This window comes from Pristiophorus japonicus, chromosome 11, assembly GCF_044704955.1.
Source record: "Pristiophorus japonicus isolate sPriJap1 chromosome 11, sPriJap1.hap1, whole genome shotgun sequence".
Lineage (NCBI taxonomy): Eukaryota > Metazoa > Chordata > Chondrichthyes > Pristiophoridae > Pristiophorus > Pristiophorus japonicus.
Window position 1 is genome coordinate 74325592 of NC_091987.1, and position 16807 is coordinate 74342398.

Here is a 16807-nt window from a genome sequence, read left to right on the forward strand (position 1 = left end):
AGTCAGCATGGGGAAATCATGCTTGATAAATCTTCTCGAATTTTTTGAGGATGTAACTAGTAGAGTGGACAAGGGAGAACCAGTGGATGTGGTGTATTTGGACTTTCAAAAGGCTTTTGACAAGGTCCCACACAAGAGATTAGTGTGCAAAATTAAGGCACATGGTATTGGGGGTAATGTATTGACGTGGATAGAGAACTGGTTGGCAGACAGGAAGCAAAGAGCGGGAATAAACGGGTCCTTTTCAAAAGGGCAGGCAGTGACTAGTGGGGTACTGCAAGATTCAGTGCTTGGACCCCAGCTATTTAAAATATACATTAATGATTTGAACAAAGGAATTGAATGCAATATCACCAAGTTTGCAGATGACACTAAGCTGGGTGGCAGTGTGAGTTGTGAGGAGGATGCTAAGAGGCTGCAGGGTGATTTAGACAGGTTAGGTGAGTGGGTAAATGCAGTATCATGTAGACAGACGTGAGGTTATCCACTTTGGTGGCAAAAATAGGAAGGCAGAATATTATCTGAATGGTGACAGATTAGGAAAAGGGGAGGTGCAACGAGACCTGGGTGCCATGGTACATCAGTCATTGAAAGTTGGCATGCAGGTACAGCAGGTGGTGAAGAAGGCAAATGGCATGTTGACCTTCATAACGAGAGGATTTGAGTATAGGACCTGGGAGGTCTTACTGCAGTTGTACAGGGCCTTGGTGAGGCCACACCTTGAATATTGTGTACAGTTTTGGTCTCCTAATCTGAGGAAGGACATTCTTGCTATTGAGGGAGTGCAGCGAAGGTTCACCAGACTGATTCCTGGGATGGCAGGACTGACATATGAAGAAAGGCTGGATCGACTAGGCTTATATTCACTGGAATTTAGAAGGATGAGAGGGGATCTCATTGAAACATATAAAATTCTGATGGGATTGGACAGGTTAGATGCAGGAAGAATGTTCCCGAGGTTGGGGAAGTCCAGAACCAGGGGTCACAGTCTAAGGATAAGGGGTAAGCCATTTAGGACCGAGATGAGGAGAAACTTCTTCACTCAGAAAATTATGAACCTGTGGAATTCTCTACCACAGAAAGTTGTTGAGGCCAGTTCGTTAGATATATTCAAAAGGGAGTTAAATGTGGTCCTTATGGCTAAAGGGATCAAAGGGTATGAGAGAAAGCAGGAATGTGGTACTAAAGTTGCATGATCAGCCATGATGTTATTGAATGGTGGTGCAGGCTCGAAGGGCCGAATGGCCGACACCTGCACCTATTTTCTATGTTTCTATCTTTAACTCTGTTAGCATCACCCTCTGCTGTTGGAATAAAACTACTCCATGCATCTTCTTTAACTCCCACTCCTCTAGCCAAACATCTGTCACAATGATGCTCCCTCCATAAATGCACTTAATAATTCCCTTGCTTTCACTGTGGCGCACTCGTCACCATCAGATCCTTTACAGTTTCTCACCCTCAACTTTCTCCGGTACAATAAAACCACCTTGTCCCTAAATCCAAAGGAGAGAATTGCAGATTGGAGAGAAACTCTAAAGTGTTGTGAAGTTGGAGCTAGGATAAAAGATGAGCTGGGGTGGTCAGGGAGGACAAAGTGGCTTGAGGTTGAATAGATTGTCTCAGTGTTGTAGACACATTCATGAGTCGCAGCTGTATCAGATGTGTGAATGGATAGGGCAGGAAAGAGTGTTTGAAGGAGGCAGTTAATAGTGGAGAAGAGGAACATGGAATTTCCCTTGCCTTTTAAGATTATATTGGAGTAATAAGATGGCTTGGGTGTAGAAAGCGAGAGGTGACATTGTTTCAGTTGGTTGAGCCGGATCTGGCGATGAATGACTCAGGCTAGTCATGCCCATGCTAACCTAAACCTGTGATCCTTGGATTTAGGGACAAGGTGGCTTTATTGTACCAGAGAAAGTTGAGGGTGGGAAACTGTAAAGGATCTGATGGTGACGAGTGCGCCACAGTGAAAGCAAGGGAATAGTTAAGTGCATTCATGGAGGGAGCATCATTGTGACAGATGTTTGGCTAGAGGAGTGGGAGTTGAAGAAGACGCTTGGAGTAGTTTTATTCCATCAGCAGAGGGTGATGCTAACAGAGTTGAAGATGGATAAGGGTGTATGACTAACAAGGATGTGGTGATGGAGTCCTCGGAGGTGACAATTAAGGTAATAACAATCACTGTCAATCTGTAAAATATTATCCTCATAAATAGCATGTTTATCTGGATTGACAATGCTGTGACAGTTTGACTGAGCACTTGGAAATCAATGAGGAACCGCTTAGAAGACACTACAGCAATTACATACAACAGAAATTTAACTTGTTCACTGCTAACCTCTTGGGATAAAGATGAACATATGAAAATTACAAACAGGAAAAGATCAGCTTGTCCTATACTGTCATGGCAATGTAAACATGCCAGGAGCCCTACTGCAGCCCCCCCCCCCCCCCTTGCTAGCCAGGCAATCTCTGGGGACAAAAACAGGGGAAAACGCTAGGCCAATTTAGGGAAAGAAAAATCTGGGTAATTGCTCTGCGAAGTTGATCAAACAAGTTCCAGGAGACCACAGTAAACAGAAAACACATCCACCAATACCCCTCCTACCTTTTATACACTATGTTGCAAGCCATAGTTAGGAACTTATCCAGCTCCCTTTTGAATAATTGCAGTGAATCCACACTCACTGAACCTGACATACTTCTTCCATCTCTGAGAAAAGAAAAATCTCCTGACATCCAACCTAGTTCTATGCTTCTGTAACTTATACTGAAGCCCTGTGGTCCTCCCTAACCTATTTACCTCAAAAAACCCCCAAGCAAATAAGGTTAAACAATACGTGAGGGCTCCATCAGAACCCCGGATGACATTGAGCTACAGAAAAACACCTTATGTTGCAATCTATGGAGCATTAAACCTGTCCCTAAAATTGTGTTTTTTAAAAAATGAAGTCACCTGACAAACAAGCCCTCTGAATTGGGTTCATAAAATATTGCAAAAGATCAAGGTGTAAAGGGCACATTGGGAGAAAGGATTTTAAAATGTATTAACTTGAAAGTAGCAGCTAACATGCAGCAGCTATCGGCTCCAAAGCCCAGCCCTTTAATCCAAGGCACCCCTGAGGCTGCAGAGTAGGAGAGATAAGAAATGAAATTTGTTGTTAGTGGCATCAGGCCTGGGTGTTAAAAGCCTGCAGAGTGCAGGAGGACGTGAGGAGTTCCACATTCTTACTGACATTTCCCTGTTCCCCTCTGTCGGAGGTGCCATGTTAAAACCAAGGCCACCTCTGCTCGCTTAAGTGGACGTAATAGATCCCCTGGCACTATTTCGAAGAAGAACAGGTGTCCTGGCCAATATTTATCCCTCCATCAATACCACTAACACAGATTATCTGGTCATTATCACATTGCTATTTGTGGGAGTTTGCTGTGCGCAAGTTAACTGCTGCGTTTCCTACATTACAACAGTGACGACAGTTCTAAAGTACTTCATTGGCTGTAAAGCGTTTTGAGATGTCCGGTGGTTGTGAAAGACGCTATATAAATGCAAGTCTTTTTTTTTCTTTTCAAATAGCCTGGATCTAACCTGTTCATTATTTTAAAGAGCTCAATCAAATCTCTTTGAAGTCTATTTTTTCAAGAGTAGAAAAAATCCCAGCACTCTAAGGGCTGGATTTTCGTTTTTGCCGTTTTCGGGACGAAAACGGAGGTGCAGCGCAAAAATGGGAACCTCGCCAACTAAAGTGCATGGCCGGGAGCGCTCCGAGAGAGGCCTCGGGAGGGGACCACCCCCACAAAAAGTCACAAACATTCCAAAAACATTGCCCACACCACCACAACACAAATTGCTGTAAAAGAATAAACACTGGAACTTACATTTTTGCACTTTATCCACCTCACCGCTGCCAGCATGGCTGGACCACTCTGTTTTCCCTGGCGGTCATCGCGGGGCGCGCTTCAGGGTGTACGGGTCGGTTGCGAGTCCAAACTACTGCCGGTGTTGCAACAAGAGGAGTTGCACACCCGGCGCAGCTCTTCCTGGCGGTGCTTCTAAGCGAAGTTGTAAAACGGGACTGGAGGATCGCGACAGGGCGCAGAAGACCTTGCCGCCCCATTTCTCACCGCTCCGGGGCGAAACCCGGAGCGCAAAGGAGCCGAAAATCCAGCCCTCAGCCTATTGTGGTAACTAAGGGCCTTTTAAACCAGGTATCAATCTGATGGCCCTCCTCTGAATCTTTACTAGGGTCTCTATTAGCAACCATATGAGGGGACCAAAACTGGACATGGTATTCTAGATGCAGCTTGACCAAGGTTTTTTACTTTGTCTTTGATCATCCTGGCAATAAATCCTAGTACTCTATTTGTTTATTTCTATAGACTCATGTCAGGACATGAACATTAATTTGTGTACTATAACACCTAGGTCTTTCTGCATTTGGGGTTAAGCCTCAAGTACAAAACCCTGTATTGTGCATGCATGCTTGGTGATAGTCTTATCCACGTGCATGTTACTACATTTATCGATATTAAATGACATTTTCCAGATATGAGTCCATTCCTCATCTCATCTAGATCTGCTTGTAATCTACTTTTCTCATCTAAGGTCCTAACATTCGCACAAACTTTTGCATAATCCCAGAACTTGTCGACTGCTCCACAATGCCTTCATCCAGATCATTCATGAAGATTTTGAAGAGCAATGGTCGTAACATGGATGCCAGTGGAACTCCACTAGTAATCAGTCCTGACACAGAACCACTGCTATTAATAACAACCTGCTGCTTTTAAGAATGCTCTGGAATTCCCTCCCTAAACGTCAATTGTTCATTTTTTGGAATTCTGAAATTAAGACTGATGAAACATCTACGTGTTTTTTTGCTTTTTCTTAACTTCGATGTTGGTCTTAACATTTGTGCTTGCAACACACAAGAAGCTGTACATTCTGAGGGCATTCATGTGGTGGGTGTAGATGATGATGATGTAAGTACTTTGATGGGATGGGAGAAGGGACTGTTGGTACATTGTCGAGGGTAGTGGAGGGATGATTCAAGTGAACCGTTGCTCCATGAGTTGCTGCCGCAGAGCTCTGGCAGCTGGTGGGATTGGTGGCCCTTGCTCTTCGTCGGCCTGATCTTCCTGCTCTTCCATTTCTTCCTCCACAGGTGTCTGTAAGAGCAAAGTTATGTAGGATGCATCAGACAATTATGAAATTGGACATACTGTCGGGACTGTATTGCAGAATGCCTCCAGACTTGTCCAGGTAGCAAAACCTCTGCTTCAGAAGGCTGATGATTTATTTCATGAGAACTCTAGTGGAGGCATGGGTCTGATTGTAGCACTCCTAGTGTATGTTCTGGGTTCCTAACCGAAGTCATGAGCCAAATAGTTAGTGGATACCCCTTATCCCCAAGCAGACATCCTCTAACCCAATAGTCTGGATGGAAGAGAGATATGATTGAGGACTGGCGCAGGGTAAAGGCATCATGAAATCAGGCGCAGACCTGCACAATGTTATACCTGTCGTCACACATTCATGCAATGGAATCTCTTGTTCATGTATATCCCTGGGTCTTCATGTAGAGCATGGAAGGCATTGTGCATGCATTCTATAATGCTTTGCTCACCTGGGAAGCCTGCTATCCTGGCAAAGCCCACAGCTCCTTCCTTGCTTCGCTACCTCCATGAGGAACAAGGTGCATTGGTTCCTCTTGGCGTACAATGCTTCCATCAGATTCCTGATTCAGCAATCGACTGCAAACTGGGTGATTGCTTATATCATCTATTGCAACCTGGAATTACCTTATGGCATATAAGATTAAAGATCAAAGTTACCTTGACAGCCACAGGCATCTCAGACCAGGATTCCCAACCCTTAGGATTGTCCTGGAGTATCCAGGGATTAAAGGTTAAGCTACCGTATATTACTGCAAACAACCCGGAGAAAAAATCATAGGGGCATTAAATATAATTTGTTTTTTCATTGAACACATTCATTTAATTGTTATAAAAATATTGGACATGGAGAAATAAGGCTGTTTTACTAACAGCCAAGAATCATCCAATCAGGTAATGAACAGTCTGTTTGCTTTTTAATTGGCGCTGTGAGAATGGATATGTCGGGCAACTAATGATGGGAGTGTGGGGAGGGGGCAGTCGGAGCAGAGAAGTGCAAGTCATGTAATAAAATCTTCTGGAATACGTTCAACCAGAGTTGGCAACCCTACCTCACACATTGCTCATCAATCAGGTTTAGGTATGAAATCTGGTTCCCGAATGCATGAATGGTGGGCCTCCTGCGCCCTTCCCTTCTTTGCCCTCTTCTACCAGTATCTCCTGGTCTTTGCACTCTTCCTTGCTGATGCTGCTGCTCCTCATCCTCCAGCCACAATGATAAATCTAGCAGAACAACCATGATAAAAATAATGCACAAAATTTTTAAAACTCTGCTACTGCAATCAAAACAGCCAAAAAAAAATCCCAGTAGTACCCTCACAGCCTAAAACGACTAACCAGAAACTTACTGTAATGGAAGTGAGGATTACTTTAAATTGTACTTTTGCAGCCTGTTTTCCGATTGTTCCTGCCGTAATTTGCTTGATGGGCTTAAGAATTAGTGAATCAGGTGCTGGCACAGATCAATTTCACAAAAGGATCTTAAAACAATTAATGGCATAAATGCTTCTTTTAAGCAGGCACCCGGAACAACTGATTTGCGGCCGAACCAGTATGACACACGACTTATTTCTGGTCAATATCGGGTGCGAACAATTGCAGTCCGATATTGATAAGTTTAGCACCCATTGCATGCCTGAAAAACAGATGAAAAGACATCTGATTCTGCCCCAGAGTTCCTTCCCTGAAAAGAATCAAGCTGTACTAGTAATATTTCTATAACACTCAATCCCCCTGCACAACATGTATAACTTCCTTTAACAAGTGTTGCCTTCTTGTTTAAAATGATAACATCTTTATATTCTGGTCTTTTCATGTGAAATTGCAGTGAGACCACAGTGCTGGGATTTTTAAAATGAATGTCATGGCTGCAGTTTCCATTAAGTTTCCCTCTATTTGCTTGAGAGCTTGTTGATATAGCTTAGTATAGGCACTGGAGTACACTTTCATACTCAAAAGAGGACATACCACTTTGTTATAATATGGCCTGTAGACAGACTCCATTAAGTTAGTTTGTTTGACTGTTACCACAAGCTATTTATGCAGGTTCACCACTGACAAGAAGAGAGCCGTTATCTGTAATGGCTGCCCTATTATGGGTATCCCGATAGGAAGGTTGTTATCTCTAGATACGAAAGGGCTACTTTGTTTGGTAGTGGGGAGCTATTCAAAAATACTGGCTTTTCGATCAAAGGAAATGAGGCATCATCACCATCACCATAGGCAGTCCCTCAAACGAGGATGACTTGCTTCCATGAGTTCACAATGAAGGACCCGATGTTCCAGTCCTGAACTGCAATTGAGGGGGTGGAAGATGCCTGTGCGTGAATTTTTTTAACGTGTGGTGACCGTTGCACACCAGCCACCACATGTGCTTGACAGAGCTAGGTCTTTATCCAGTGGCAAGGGTTAACCAGGATGACTGGAGACCTGCTCTGCTGCACGGACCTAGCGCGCACACATATCGCAGTATGGGCTGGCCCATGCTGCCCCTGGGCCCTCAGCTCTTCCGGGCCCCGTAACCTCATCTGTTGCACCTCCGCCACAATCTCTCACCGCTCCTCCGCCATAAACATTCACCGCATCTCGCCACAAACACTCGTCGCTCAACCATGAGCGAACTGAATGGCAAACTAGGCTCAAGGGGGTGAATGGTCTACTCCTGGTCTTAATGTTCCTATCTAGGCTTACACACGAGCAGCATTTACTTGGGTGAGGTATCAGAGGGTAAATGGTGCCAAAGGAACCACACTCTAACATCAATGGCTTTGGGAAGAGAGGTGTATTGACAAAATATTTCTAATCATTTCATTTGAAATTGAACACAACAAATTTAAAATTCCATTATTGATGCAAAAAAACATGAACATGTCCTTTGCTGAAAATTAACTGTAGCCATCACCCCATGTAGTTGGGTCACTATTCCTAAAGTACTGCAATTTTTCCTTCACCCTAACGGATATAAAAGGGGTCAGAGGGTCTAGTAAGGAGGAGGAACTGAGGGAAATCCTTATTAGGCGGGAAATTGTGTTGGGGAAATTGATGGGATTGAAGGCCGATAAATCCTCAGGGCCTGATGGACTGCATCCCAGAGTACTTAAGGAGGTGGCCTTGGAAATAGCGGATGCGTTAACAGTCATTTTCCAACATTCCATAGACTCTGGATCAGTTCCTATGGAGTGGGCGGTAGCCAATGTAACCCCACTTTTTAAAAAAGGAGGGAGAGAGAAAACAGGGAATTATAGACCGGTCAGCCTGACATCGGTAGTGGGTAAAATGATGGAATCAATTATTAAGGATGTCATAGCAGCGCATTTGGAAAGAGGTGACATGATAGGTCCAAGTCAGCATGGATTTGTGAAAGGGAAATCATGCTTGACAAATCTTCTGGAATTTTTTGAGGATGTTTCCAGTAGAGTGGACAAGGGAGAACCAGTTGATGTGGTATATTTGGACTTTCAGAAGGCTTTCGACAAGGTCCCACACAAGAGATTAATGTGCAAAGTTAAAGTACATGGGATTGGGAGTGGTGTGCTGACATGGATTGAGAACTGGTTGTCAGACAGGAAGCAAAGAGTAGGAGTAAATGGGTACTTTTCAGAATGGCAGGCAGTGACTAGTGGGGTACCGCAAGGTTCTGTGCTGGGGCCCCAGCTGTTTACATTGTACATTAATGATTTAGACGAGGGGATTAAATGGAGTATCTCCAAATTTGCGGATGACACTATGTTGGGTGGCAGTGTGAGCTGCGAGGAGGATGCTATGAGGCTGCAGAGTGATTTGGATAGGTTAGGTGAGTGGGCAAATGCATGGCAGATGAAGTATAATGTGGATAAATGTGAGGTTATCCACTTTGGTTGTAAAAACAGAGAGACAGACTATTATCTGAATGGTGACAGATTAGGAAAAGGGGAGGTGCAACGAGACCTGGATGTCATGGTACATCAGTCATTGAAGGTTGGCATGCAGGTACAGCAGGCGGTTAAGAAAGGAAATGGCATGTTGGCCTTCATAGCGAGGGGATTTGAGTACAGGGGCAGGGAGGTGTTACTACAGTTGTACAGGGCCTTGGTGAGGCCACACCTGGAGTATTGTGTACAGTTTTGGTCTCCTAACTTGAGGAAGGACATTCTTGCTATTGAGGGATTGCAGCGAAGGTTCACCAGACTGATTCCCGGGATGGCGGGACTGACATATCAAGAAAGACTGGATCAACTGGGCTTGTATTCACTGGAGTTCAGAAGAATGAGAGGGGATCTCATAGAAACATTTAAAATTCTGATGGGTTTAGACAGGTTAGATGCAGGAAGAATGTTCCCAATGTTGGGGAAGTCCAGAACCAGGGGTCACAGTCTAAGGATAAGGGGTAAGCCATTTAGGACCGAGATGAGGAGAAACTTCTTCACCCAGAGAGTGGTGAACCTGTGGAATTCTCTACCACAGAAAGTTGTTGAGGCCAATTCACTAAATATATTCAAAAAGGCGTTAGATGTTGTCCTTACTACTAGGGGGATTAAGGAGTATATCAAGAAAGCAGGAATGGGGTACTGAAGTTGCATGTTCAGCCATGAAATTGAATGGCGGTGCAGGCTCGAAGGGCCGAATGGCCTACTCCTGCACCTATTTTCTATGTTTCTATATTTCTATATTTCTATGTTGCTATGAAGCTTCTCACACGAGCTGGTAATAAATGGCTGTCTGAAATTCTCCCCTTAGAGGGAAGAGGCGGCCAGCATCTGAAAGGTTAACAGAAACTGGTGGCTGCTAATGCTGATCATCTGCCCGGTGATGTTGCAGCCATGCTTTTTCCTATATGTATATATAATTTTTTTATAAATGTACATCAAAAAAGATGGCATCTCTCCTCCTAAAAATCAAAATGCATTTGCCTTTATTTTGAGTTTACACCTTGATCAGTACTTGATTGTGGATGAAAGTGGGCGATTATTTGGGAATGGATGCTGTTGTGCTACCTGTAAAAGGGAGCGAGGAGTGCTGGCAGCGCCACCCGGCTGGTTTTAAGGTGCAGGCCTAGCACCGAGGGTGAGCAAGTGTCACTTCGCCATTTTTCACCCTGCTGATAACTGGGTTCAATCCCAGTCACTGAGCCCCGCCGCCTCACACACCAACTACTCCCCAACAAAGTGAGCAACCACTTCAAACAATTTTGCTAAATATTAAGAGTAGTTTTTGGGGGAGGGCGGGATATATATATCTATATTGACCACGTGAGTCCTGACTATGAACTTTCCCAGTTTATTGTTTTTATTTTATTTTTTTTTAAAACGTGTTATTATTTAGAGCTGCAGTTTCACAACAAGAAAAAAAATCGACAATAACACCGGCGAGGCCCCGGGTCTTTGACCAATTCACAAACTGATCACCTCCCGCCACCCATTTCAATCAATAAACGAACACAATCCGCCACCTACCTCCAACCCTGTACATATTTGCCGCCATTCCGCCCCTTTTATTATTGTTTTTTTTCCCCCGGTTGGCGAGAAGCTGCTTTTGGACCGGATGCATATATCTGAATGGCAGTCCTACGTTCTTGAGTTCACTCTGCTCCATCCATATTTCTAGGGATTGCAACGAAACAGCACTCCATTTTACCAGAAGTGGCGCTTACATAAAAAGCTCATTCAAAGTCATGATAGAAAGAACTCTAAAAAAGGAAAGACTTGCATTAATATAGCACCTTTCATGACCTCAGAACGTCCCAAAGCACTTTACAGTTAATGAAGTACTTTTGAGGTGTTATCACTGATGTCATGAGCAGCCGGGCGAGAGAATCATGTGCATAGGTACAGAATTTTTGGCAGGAGCTGAATAAGATTATTTTGGTTCTCCCAATGTTCAATTGGAAAATGTGCCAGTTCATCTGACTTGATGTCAGATTTCCCATCAGATAACACCGAGGTGATTGTGGAATAGGGTGTGGTAGTGGAGCTAGGTGTCACCAGCATAGAAAACTGAACATAAGGGCGTATAAATAAGTTGGTGCCCAATTTTGGATGAGAAGGTAGCAATGTGGCTGCGATGCTGCCCGAACCTGGAAGCCTGAGGCCAGTCGGCGAGGCAAGAATAAGATAAGTTCTGAGAGGGACAGGTGAAGCGGCAATTGCAGTGGGGGTTGGAATACTGGTGCTGGGGGAGCACTCCACCTGGTTCTACAGCAACAATTTAATTTTTTTTCTTAAACTTGCCTTTTGGTGGCAGTCACCCAGTGATTACTTAAGAATCCTGAGCGGAGCAGACCCAGCTCCTGTGATATCGGATTTCGCAAAGGAGTCTTAAAACAACCATTAGAACCTTCATTTAAGGGGCTTATCCCTGAAAAATCACCTGACCCTATATTGATTCGGATGTCTTTCAGGCATTTTTTCCGCGCAGGGCATTGCTCCCCAAAATTGTCTCTTGTTACATCCATAAAACGGACACAATGAGGTCCAATTTCTGCGCAAAAATTGTTTTTAACCTTCATATTGATTGGACAAATTGATTGGACAAAGCAAAGTGGCCAGGGTAGCCTTGAGGAAGAGTTCATAAGAGTGTATCTGGGATAGTTTCCTTGAACGGTACGTTGCGGAACCAACTAGGCAGCAGGCTATCTTAGATCTGGTATTGTGTAATGAGACAGGATTAATAAATGATCTCCTAGTAAAGGATCCTCTAGGAATGAGTGACCATAACCTGGTTGAATTTCAAACTCAGTTGGAGGGTGAGAAAGTTGGTTCTCAAACCAGTGTCCTAAACTTAAATAAAGGAGACTACAAAGGTATGAAGGTAGAGTTGGCTAAAGTGGACTAGGAAAATAGATTAAAGTGTAGGACGGTTGATGAGGAGTGGTAGGTATTTAAGGATAAATTTCATAACTTGCAACAAAAATATATCCCAATGAGAAGGAAAGACTGTAAGAGAAGGGATAACCATCTGTGGCTATCTAAGGAAATAAGGTATGGTATCAAATTGAAAACAAGGGCATACAATGTGGCCAAGACTAGTGGGAGGCCAGAGGATTGGGAAACTTTTAAAAGCCAGCAAAGAACGACTAAAAAAAAATGATAGAGAGGGAAGATAGATTATGAAAGTAAACTAGCACGAAATATATAAACAGAAAGTAAGAGTTTCTACAGGTACATAAAAAGGAAAAGAGTGACTAAAGTAAACGTTGGTCGCCGAGAGGATGAGACTGGGGAATTAATAATGGAGAACAGGGAAATGGCAGAGACGTTAAACAAATATTTTGTCGTGGTCTTCATGGTAGAAGACACTAAAAACATCCCAATAGTGGATAATCAAGGGGCTATAGGGAGGGAGGAACTTAATACAATCACTATCACTAAAGAAGTAGTACTCGGTAAAATAATGGGACTAAAGGTGGACAAGTCCCCTGGACCTGATGGCTTGCATCCAAGGGTCTGAAAAGAAGTGGCTGCAATGGATGCATTGGTTGTCATCTACCAAAATTTCCTGGATTCTGTGGAGGTCCCATTGAATTGGAAAACTGCAAATGTAATGCCCCTATTTAAAAAAAGGAGGCAGACAGAAAACAGGAAACTATAGATCAGTTAGCTTAACGTCGGTTGTTGGGAAAATGTTGGAGTCCATTATTAAGGAAGCAGTAGCAGGACATTTGGAAAAGCATAATTCAATCAAGCAGAGCCAGTGTGGTTTTATGAAAGGGAAATCATGTTTGACAAATTTGCTGGAGTTCTTTGAGGATGTAATGAGCAGGGTGGATAAAGGAGAACCAGTGGATGTGGTGTATTTGGATTTCCGGAAGGCATCTGATAAGGTGCCACATAAAAGGTTACTGCACAAGATAAAAGTTCACGGGGTTGGGGGTAATATATTAGCATGGTGGAGGATTGGCTAACTAACAGAAAACAGAGAGTCAGGGTAAATGGGTCATTTTCCGGTAGGCAAACAGTAACTAGTGGGGTGCTGCAGGGATCGGTGCTGGGGCGTCAACTATTTACAATCTATATTAATGACTTGGATGAAGGGACGGAGTGTAATGTAGCCAAGTTTGCTGATGATACAAAGCTGAGTGGGAAAGCAAATTGTGAGGAGGAGGACACAAAAAAATCTGCAAAGGGATATAGACAGGCTAAGTGAGTGGGCAAAAAATTGGCAGATGGAGTACAATGTGGGAAAATGTGAGGTTATCCACTTTGGCAGAAAAAATAGAAAAGCAAATTATAATTTAAATGGAGAAAAATTGCAAAGTGCTGCAGTAGAGAGGAACCTGGGGGTCCTTGTGCATGAAACACAAAAAGTTAGTGTGCAGGTACAGCAAGTAATCAGGAAGGCAAATGGAATATTGGCCTTTATTGCAAGGGGGATAGAGTATAAAAGCAGAGAAGTCCGCTCTCGGGCCTTGCCTCACCGCCGCTCGCCTCACCGCCACTGCCCTTTCCACGGGGCCTCTTCGATGGGGCCACGCCTGAACACCTCGGTGAGGCCCCGCCCGACAACATCCTCCTCGGTGGGGCCGGACGGCCCGAACAGCTCCTCGGCAGGAATTCCCCTCCCCATCCCCCCCCCCCAACCCCCTCCCTTTCTGACGTTCTGAAATGTGGAAATACCTGAAGCTGGGCTTGGGTGTTTCTGGATTAGTGACGTCAGAAAGCAAATCGAAAGTCCAGAAAAGCCCGGAATCCGGAACGGCGTCAGTCCTGAGGGTTCCGGATTTCAGGCGCTGCACCTGTACTAAATTGAAAGAAGAGGTTGATAGTTGAACATCACGGAGAAATCGTGAAGGACAAGGGAGGGTGTAATATGCCACACTTTCAGTCAGTCACTTTCACTTTACCGGGCTCTGGCGGCCAGATTAAGCAGATTCATGAAGGAAGATGTGAGCACGAAGTAGGGTGGCAAAAAGGTGTTCAAGGACCTTGGAAAGGAAAGGGAAGTTGGATATAGGAGTGGTATTTGGAGAAGATGGAGAGTTAGGTTTTTTTGAGTAGCAGCGATGGTAGTTATGAATAAGTGAAGATTGGTACCTATGCAAAGGGAGCCACTGGAGCAACAAATGGTAGTTGAATGGAGATGGAATTGAGGAAGCAAAGAGGTAGGTATCATGCAGCTGATCAGTCTGGTGAGAACTGGTGGTTGGAGGAGATATAGGAGATAAGTTACAGAATGATGTGGTATGAAGCTGGGCCTTTGAAAAGGGTGGGAGGATGGAGGCGTTGGTGGGAAACAGCGACAAAATGCAGGATAAAATGTTAATGATGGCTGAGGCAGCTGCATGGATAGCATTAATCTATGAATGAAAGATTTTTGTAAATTTCTTATGTTTGTTCTTGAGGTGAGTTGGTGAGGAGTAGGAATAGGGGACTGGAGCTGCTGGTTGGCCATTGATAAAAGGAGTATGCAATTGTCCTCACCGAAAGATGATTTTTTAGTTGTAGGAGATTTGGCTACGGAGAGGAAGCCAAATCTGGTTGTTGACCAGGCATATTTTTTTTTAAAAACAGTAGCAGCAGTAGGCCAACAACTCCTTGAACCTGCTCCGCCGTTCAGTATGATCATGGCAAATTTTCTACTTCAACTCCACTTTCCTGCCCTATCCCTTGATTTCCTTAGTGTACAAAAATCTATCGACTTCAGTCGTAAATATGCTCAATGACTGAGCATCCACCTTCTGGAATAGAAAATTCCAAAGATTCTCAAACCACTGAGTGAAGACATTTCTCCTCATCTCAGTCCTAAATGGCTCACCCCTTATCCTGAGACTATGACCTCCAGTTTTAGGCATGTGATGGACTTTGTGGCCTTTGGACCTCGGGGCACAGAGGTGGAAGCCTTGAAGGGGTCAAGACTTCGGGGGCAGAAGTTCTGGAGATTTTGAGTATGTTGGCAATGGTGTGGCAGATGGAGGGCCAGAAGGGAAAGAGTTGCCAATTTGAGATTGCTGGTGAAGGGGCTTCTAGGAAGCTTTTTCCAGGGATTGAAGGTAAGCGTAGTGGGTAAGGTAAGCAGGGAAATGTGAACAGTGAAAGAGATGAGGTCGTGAATGGAGAATGGAGGATTAAAGTCCTGTCGATGATAAAGCTGCGTGAGATGCTCACTGTGAAAGCGGATGGATTGCTGCTGTGGTAGAGATAATGGCCCCAAGTTTCCACATGATTTGCTCCTGATTTTTAGGAGCAACTGGTGTAGAACGGAGTATCTTAGAAATCAGAATTCTCGTCATTTAGTTTGCTTCAGTTCTAGTCAGTTAGAACAGTTTCACTTTGGAACAGAATTTTTTTTTCAAAAGGGGGCGTGTCCGGCCACTTACGCCTGATTTCAAAGTTTCGTGAGTGAAAACTTACTCCAAACTAACTTAGAATGGAGTAAGTGAAGATTTTTGTACGCTCGAAAAAACCTTGTCTACACTTTAGAAAATCAGGCGTAGGTTACAAATTAGGCATAGGGAACGAGGGGGGGGGGAGTCATTAAATTCTACAATCAATCCTTAGTTATACTTATACAAATATTATACAAATAAATCCAACCTGAATAAAAATTTATAAGCAAAGAAAAGATTAAATAAACCATGTTCCTACCTGTGTGAAATAGCATCAGCCTTCGAGCTGCTGTGCTTCAGGCAGGCCTTTCACGTTGGAGACAGGCAGGGGTGTGGCGTCAGTGTCTCGACGGTAGCGGCAGCAAGCTTCGAGCTGAGCTGCAGTGCTTGAGGCAGGCCTTCATTCTCTTCGTGGCTGGCCGCGAAGAAGCAGCACCGGACGGACCCGAGGCCATTTGGCCATGAGATATCAGCGGCATCAGTGGCTGGCCGGCAGCCGAAGAATCAGCAGCGGACCGACGTGAGGCCATTCGGCCATAGGATATCAGCGGCGTCAGTGGCTGGCCGGCAGCCAAAGAATCAACACCTGACACACGCAGCTCTTTATGGTGCTTGAGGCCATTCGGCCACGCTTTAGGGGCGGCGTCAGTGGCTGGCCGGCAGCCGAAGATACAACAGCAGCCTTCGAGCTGTGAGGGGGACTGAGGCCATTTGGACAGGGAGAGGCAGCCACATCAACAGTTTTATATTTAAATTTGCAGAATGGGTGCTGCATTGTCAACACCACGTATTATGTAATGGTTTGACATCTTTGTTCTTGGTGGACGTTGATCCATTGCAAAGTTGAATTGGCACTCTTATTTCTCCAAACACACATTCATTAATTTGCATGCACCAATGCAGCACCGGTTCTGCAAGTTTAGCAGTGAAAAGCTGAACACACTGATTTCAGCAGGTGATTTATTCAGCAGTGCTGCTAAAAGCACTCACTCACACACAGAAATATAAAAAAAAATTAAATTACAAGCCTTTGCAGGGGTCCAAGAAACAAATCTTCACTTTTTCTGCAGTATTTTAAAAAATGGCCGAGTGCCAATGTTTGTGTGAGACTGCGCGCACGCGCAGGGTTGCCGGCACCACGAAGGCTAATTTAAATTGTACCCGCCCCCTGCTACTTAGAAAATCAGCGCGAGTGTTAGGCTCCGCCCCCTGCTGCGAAGAGCGCACCGCGCCAAGCAGACATATCGAACTTTTTTTTTAGGCGCAGTTTTCAGCGCGAAAAACAGACGCCCAGCTCGGAGGTGCACCGTTTTCGCCGCGGGACGAAACTTG

General features: G+C 44.4%; 1 protein-coding gene and 1 long non-coding RNA gene across 8 annotated transcripts in view; one reads left to right on the forward strand and one right to left on the reverse strand.

Annotated features, from left to right (window-relative positions):
• Positions 1-16807, forward strand: part of LOC139276085 (syntaxin-binding protein 5-like) — a 671748-nt gene that overhangs the window by 21739 nt on the left and 633202 nt on the right. The gene's annotated exons all lie outside the window — the stretch shown is intronic.
• The window catches only part of LOC139276086 (uncharacterized), a 116498-nt gene that overhangs the window by 21543 nt on the left and 78148 nt on the right, over positions 1-16807 (reverse strand). Inside the window, exons 2-4 of the long non-coding RNA XR_011595807.1 lie at positions 13767-13890; positions 10608-10754; positions 6228-6399 (exon numbers count right to left, since the gene is read on the reverse strand). This is a non-coding gene — a long non-coding RNA (uncharacterized lncRNA). The remainder of the gene's footprint in view (positions 1-6227; positions 6400-10607; positions 10755-13766; positions 13891-16807) is intronic.